The 7,500-nt window shown below is 34.2% G+C and overlaps 1 protein-coding gene across 1 annotated transcript in view; it reads left to right on the top strand.

Moving 5' to 3' along the window:
* LOC135219973 (putative carbonic anhydrase-like protein 1) overlaps positions 1-7,500 on the top strand; it is a 134,408-nt gene that overhangs the window by 123,135 nt on the left and 3,773 nt on the right. The window lies entirely within an intron of this gene.

The raw sequence follows: 7,500 nt of genomic DNA, 5'->3' as shown, positions 1-7,500 counted from the left end.
CCTTCAACTAGGGATATTATTATGACCTACGATTAGCGCGCTTCTTCTTCTTCAGGAGCGGATGGAGAAACCAAAACCTTCTCCTGCTCCTCCTTCTTCAGAAAATATTCATTTTGTATAAAGCATTACTATTTGTATATATTTTGTTAGCTATGAAATCATAATAACGAATTCGATCACGTGTAAAAATAAATCAATGAATGTCAGGTGTTTGTCGTTTTATTGGCCCCCATTTTTTTAATGTTCTCTGTATATATTATTATATAATATATATATATATATATATATATATATATATATATATATATATATTTATATATATATAAACAGCAGGAACATAAGTAAAAGACTATATTCAGTTTTGGAAATGCACGAGCCCTATGTGAAAATGAGAAGTGGCATACAAAGATAGCACTCTTGGAAAAATAACAAACAAAATAATTATTGATAAATATAAAGTATACATAAAGGAGTGAACATTAGAATTGAATGGTAAATGACACTATCAAGGCGTATAGCAGCTTCTCTTGACCCTATCAGTATCACCATAATCATGACTATGATAATGACAGATTCACTGGAATACAGTGAAAAGGAATTGAAAGTCGACTGATATATGGCATTGTTAAAATATGGCAACCCTGTAAACATGTACATTTTACTGTTCTGTAAGATGAGTTTTATTCACTGCCTCTTGCAATTGCTCACCAAAAATTGCTAAAGTGCTACAACCTGGTTCCTGTTGTACTAGGTAAAAAGAGAAATGACAATGCAACATATTCTAGGTGAGTGGTTTTAAGCATAATTGTCATGATTAAGGGTCAAACCACTTCTCTCAGTAGGCCTATTCGTCAAATCATTCTGAATACCTTTACTTTGGCAGTCTATCAGATTTTTAATCCAAAGATCTATCTCAACCTCTTCAGCCATCTTCAGATCATTTGCACTCAATCCCCTTCACTTCAAGTTCTACCCTCTTCTCTTCGCTCATCCGGTGATTCACCACTTCCCACAATTACCCACCATCAATTATATTTCCTCACAAGGACTATGGAACAGTCTCCCTAAGGATGCTGTGCAATTAGAACTTCATAAGTGGAAGCGAAGATGCAACGCATTGCATCCCTAACGCATTTATCCTATATTGATAATTTATATACATTTTATCTATTTATTAATTTGCTAATCTATTTTTTCTTGTCTAATAGCTGATCTCTTTTTTCTGTATATCCTATTACTTTCTGCTTATTTCATGTGATGACCGTATTCTATGGAAGCTTGAATTTCAAATCAGTGGCCCCTTTGGTGGACTTGTTCCATATAAATAGGGTTCATCTTCTGAATAATAATATTGAAAAACTATCTCTACTGTTTAAGTTTTTTAATTTCCAACAACAACATAGGTATTTCATTGCTCGTCTGTTATGTTTTCAGTTTCCCAGCTACACTTCACTCTAGCTCAAATAATATCAATAATTTTCTATCATCAACTAACTTTGTATCAACAGCCAACATCCACCGCTTCATGGTCTATTCAAGACCTTTTTTTTTTTTTTTTTTTATCTTATACTAGGTAGTCCCTTAATCATAACATTGGAGACCTTTATACTGGGGCAAATTGATCGAAGGTTTTTATTTCATATATTTACCACTAGATAGCACGTAGCAAGCCAACAAGTACATGGTACACGTTTAGGTGATTCGTTGAGATATGTAGGCAATTATGGGCAAACGTCTGTAAAACCAAAGGTAAAAAATTATTTTAAACCATCTGAGAAAGATTTCTGGCTTCTAAGAAGCCATACATACATCTTTTAAGGACTGTTGTTCAATCTATGATAATCTGTGGCATCTATATTTAGATTTGATTAAAGTAAAGGCTCAATGTTTGCAGAATATCATCGTAGGGCTCAGATTGTATTAAGAAAGTAAACAGGTCTACGTTTGGAAGGTTGTTACAGATTGAAATCCCCTTTCCAACATTGAAAATATGACTAAAAACATCTCCTTATTCCCAAGTCATGAGAATATTACTTCAGTAACAGTTGCCACCAGGTAAGTTTAACGAGTCACCGCCTACCAGGAGCACTAGGAAAAGAGAAAAGGAAATACTGAAACAAGAGGCTCTGAGAATCTTTATGAAGGCACAGACAACAAAGAAAAGGTGTGGTAGAAACGGAAAATACAAAAAGAAAAGTAGCTGGCTTTATTGAGGGGGAAATTACAAAATTTCACCCATATTAAAAAAATGGAAGATAGTACAATACCTTCAAGAGGGGATCTGGATACTGAACAGTCTCAGAAGTATATATATATATATATTATAGTATATATATATATATATATATATATTATATATATATATAATAAATATATATATATATATATATATATATATATATATATATATATATATATATATAATATATATATATATATATATATATATGCTATATAAACACGTAGAACAGAGAGATACATTAACTATCAACTATAATTTGTGTTTTGTGTTCAGATTAAACTGTGATCACAGTTCCTTATGGAAGATGTTGATAGAAAATATAAAAATATCAAATTATAAATTATTGGCCATATGTAGAACAGGTAAGGATACAGGTAAGGATCATTGGTTGTGTATGAACACAGATAGTCAGCAAGAAGGGTGATAGGGTCATACACACACACATCACACACACACACACACACACACACATATATAGATATATAAGATATTATACCATATTATTATTTATACATATATATATCATATTTACATATATATTAATAAATATATATATATAATTTAGATTACGTATATACATATATTTATATATATATTAGCGAATACCACGGGAAAAATGGGGAAAATATAGTCAGAAATCCAAGCGCTTTCGTCTTTATTCAGACATATATATATATATATATATATATATATATATATATATATATATATATATTCTGGAATGTTTAAAGCAATTTCTGTAACGTCAGAAAATAAAAAGTATAGCAAAAAGTTGTTTTTAATTTCTGTATCCATTTCCATATTCAAAGTCACTTTGAAAACATCTAATACTTAAAGATAAAAAAAAAATTCAGTGCAGCAGATTACGAAAATCATTTATGAGAACTCTCTCTCCCTCCCTCTCTCTCTCTCTCTCATACATGATAAATGACCTAATCAGTGACCAAAATCTCAAAGAGCCGTTAACTGCAACAAACGCATCAACACTGATTAGAAATAATGATAAAAAAACAGATTTATATAAAAATATCTTATTTTCTTTTCGCTGCAATCGTTATCTATAACATGGAACTTATCTTAACTTGGATCCTTTTACTGAAACAAAATATAAATTTAATTCTACTGGTTTTAGTAGCTTCACAAAGTAAGCAACTTCTTACCTGATAAAGTTAAGAGATCAATTTCAATGGGCGTAGTAGTACGAGTATGTGGGTTTGCCAGACGTATGAAGTTGCCGCTAAAATCAATCCAAATGTATATAGTAGCCCTCGAATGGGATATACATTAAGATTTAAGTGAACATCATATCCTGTCAGTTTAATACTACTTGAATTATAAAATATCTGTTGTTTAATGATTGATGTATCGTACTGTTTTACATACGAGATTTGGGAAGAACCACAGCAGCAAGAAGGCACAAGCTAGATAGTGGTGCCTCCTAGTGGCCGACTGGCGAACATCTAGTGACGCTGTAACCTTTCCCAGATGGCAATGCGTTGCCTTAACTAGCAGATATTCGGGATTTAGTTCATTTGATGACGGTTTATTGATATTTTCGTAATATATAATCATTAAAGAACTACTTTCTTTATTTTAATAGGTTATCAAAGGCAGGATAACTCTTTTTATGAAAACGAATACTTCATTAACAATAATTTGTTTTTCGTTTACGTTGAATATGAGCCAATGACATTAAACAATTCATTAAATGAAATTGATGATTTTTTGTCCTCTCTCCGAAAATGTATATCGAATATAAGATACCTATCAATGTTAGAGTTTCTGTCTATCATCTTTAATTCTTTTCGATTCTACATTGTTATCTGTTCCAGAATTCACGGGATGTTTGTTGAATGGATAAAGATCTGTCATATACAGATTTCGATATATCGAACAACTGTAAAGTAAATTGTTTTTATTGCTTTAATTGTTCAGGCTTTATTTCTTTATTCGACTTCTTTCCATTATTCCTGGGATATCCCCCCCCCCCCCCCCTTCTCTCTCTCTCTCTCTCTCCCCACCCGAGTGTTTCATTTACAGGCATCATGAAACCAAACCTTCTGGAATACGGTACAGTAAACCCATTACTATTTTTACAGCCCTAAAAAGAAGCGTACAGCCATTCAAAGCAATAGAAAATACAGACAGTCTAAGGGTACGAATTACTTACAGCTGGATTCCTGAATGGATATCCATAAAACAAGCAAAAAACGCACCGGATAAATTTCTGTACATCGTAAAATCAAGACTACCAAAAACAGCTCTATCTCTCGGTGGTCTCGGTATAATGCTGTTTGAGCAGCGGCCCATGAAACTTTAACAACGGCTTGGTGGTGGCCTGGCCTATATCGTTGCCACACGCACGATTATGGCTAACTTTAACCTTAAATAAGATAAAAACTACTGAAGTTAGAGGGTTGCAATTTGGTAAGTTTGATGATTGGAGGGTGGATGATCAACATATGAATTTGCAGCCCTCTAGCCTCAGTGTTTTTTAAGATCTGAGGGCGGACGGACAGACAAAGCTTTCTTATTCAGAAAACTGAACTGCAGTTAAAATGCGGTTTGTTCTGATCGAGTGGTCTCTTATTCATTGGTTCTATGAGGAACTCCTTTGGTTGATGTAGTGCCTGTTTATTTACATTTCGTAATTCTATTTCATAGTTTGATGTTACTTAAGCAATGAAGGAGTGAGTGAATGCATATATACTATATATGTACTCATATGCATATATACATTATATATATCACATACATACGCACATACATACATACATACATGCACAGACACGCACACACACACACACACACACACACATCATATATATATAATATATATATATATATATATATCTATATATATATAATATATATTGTCGAGCTTATTCGAACAAAAGCAATAGTTTAAATTAAAATTAAACAAGTAGGCAACGCTCTTACCTTTAGTTGCTGGTTGTCCCTCTGTAATGGAACCAAACTATATAAGCTGGGCTAATGAATCCTCGTAGATACAAAAATATACTTTTTATTTCCCAAACTAGCTAAATATGATATGGAACAAAGTGATTAAAAATGATGTAAATTAAAGAACTAAGACTGACCCTTAAAGGACTGTAATCTGTCATTCTACTCTCCCAAGTTAGATTAAGTGAACTTTTCCCCTAAAACTCACAATCTATTTGTTTTTTTTTTTTACATTTAAATAGTCAAGTCCTTTAGAGAACCCATTCTCTTGTATAAATGCCATGACCCCATCTGAAATAAAAGACATATTTGTTATATTCTCCACATGTCAAAAACATTAAATAAATGTGTACACACTACACTTCTCTCTCTTTCCAAAGGGTAACTTTTTTGAAGTCTTTTAAGTTACAGTACCTTTCACGATAGGCGTGTCCTCAAGGCCTCCTCCAAAACCATTCTATTTCTTAACACCGACAGAAAGAGGGTGTCACCTTCTCTAGGATCTTGGGCGGTTGGGCCCCATACATTACATGCACAAACACACACACACATTCGGTCATGCCTTTTGAAATGGCATAGCAACCGAGAGTCGCACCCAAGCTCTAAAGGGTTATCAGCCTTATATTGCATGGTCACCAATTCAGACTGTCGCTAAGCCCTTTTGTCACTAAGCGGAGAAAGCTGAGATCTAACAATTCACTGCCACACTTGCTTTTTCTTTTAAGATGACTTGGCCACCACTTATGTCCTTTGTGCACTCCTGTCACACACCAATTTCAACAACTAGTATCTAATGGTTCATAATGTTTGCAAGATAGCCCCCATAACACATATTTTGACTATCACTATGGATATCATAAACACAACCACTGGAATTGTGTAGCATTCGCCGAAGAAGAATTCATCAGTCTCTAAGATAGGTGGAACTTGTCGTACAGTCATAGATCCAGGTGAGCGCGTAAACCATCTCGAAACAATTCAGCACGCGCCATTCTTCAGCGTCTGCGACCCTGTCTAAAATAGAAATGCTTTGTAAAGCTTAACCCCGATTACGAACATCCCTCGTAGGAAAGGAAAAAAAATGATAATAATAATAATAATTGAACTTTCCTCATTACAAAACGTACACAGAAAATAAATAACATATATATAACCCAACGCTTTCCCCATAAATGCAGTATGTATCGTTACGGAATTTGCTACCGCAACATATCTCATCGACCGGAATCGACCTCTTACCTACATCTCCATGGAAAGTCATGATCAACATCTCTGAAAACAGAGCTTAACAGAAATTTGCCATATTTTCAACCCATCTTTCCACGTAAAATATATACCTGTGAATCTTATGCCAAAACACCGCGGTTAGCGCATAATAAGAAAAATAATAGAAGAAATCAAAGAGAAAAAGAAAAACATTAAACACATTTCACCTTCAATTTGCAAAAACTATAAAAAAAAATGCAACTGCGCGACATTATATTAGTTACCACAAGCAACGCTTTTCAGTTTTGATATATGTGTTAATTTCGACCGACCTGTTTCTTCCTTTTAGACTACAAATCTGTTTCCAATCTTTTCCTCAATGACTCTAAAAGGACCCTCAAATTTCGGACCCAATTTGTAGTTTAGCTAATTTCTCACGTTGATTTTTAAAAATACCTTGTCTCTGACATTGATCTTGGGATCTGATGTTATGTTATTACTTCTCTCTACCATCTCTCGAGTCGCGGCCTCGAGATTGCGGCTAAGACAAGCTTGTCTCTCTCTCGCTGTAGATATCAATGATTCGATCGTATCCTCCCCATGATGAGTTATAGTTAACAGATCAAATGTGCCTCGTGCTGGACAACCAAACAAAGTTTCAAACGGAGACATTTTAATGGAATCAATATATCTGTCCCAATTCTTATCATTACCTCCTACAGTCTTCCTGAGAGCTTCACGCACTTTCCTGTTTGCTCGTTCACACAACCCATTAACTTCAGGTCTGTATGGAATAATTGTTACTTTCAGTATCCCCATGACTTCCGCTATACAGTGGCCCTCAAATGGGATATACATTGAGATTTAAGTGAACATTATATCCTCTCAGGTTAATATTACTTGAAATATATAATATCTGTAGTTTTATGATTAATGTGTCGTAGTCTTATGTACGAGATTTGGGAGTACCAGAGCAGCAAGCAGACACGGGCTAGATAGTGGGTGCCGTCAGTTGGCCGTTCGGGCGGAACTCTAGTGACGCGGGAATCTTTCCCAGAATACAATACGTTTGCTTTAACTAGCGGATA

Source organism: Macrobrachium nipponense, chromosome 1 (assembly GCF_015104395.2).
Source record: "Macrobrachium nipponense isolate FS-2020 chromosome 1, ASM1510439v2, whole genome shotgun sequence".
Lineage (NCBI taxonomy): Eukaryota > Metazoa > Arthropoda > Malacostraca > Decapoda > Palaemonidae > Macrobrachium > Macrobrachium nipponense.
The sequence above is the reverse complement of the archived record's forward strand: the minus strand, read 5'-3'. Positions and strand labels throughout refer to the sequence as shown.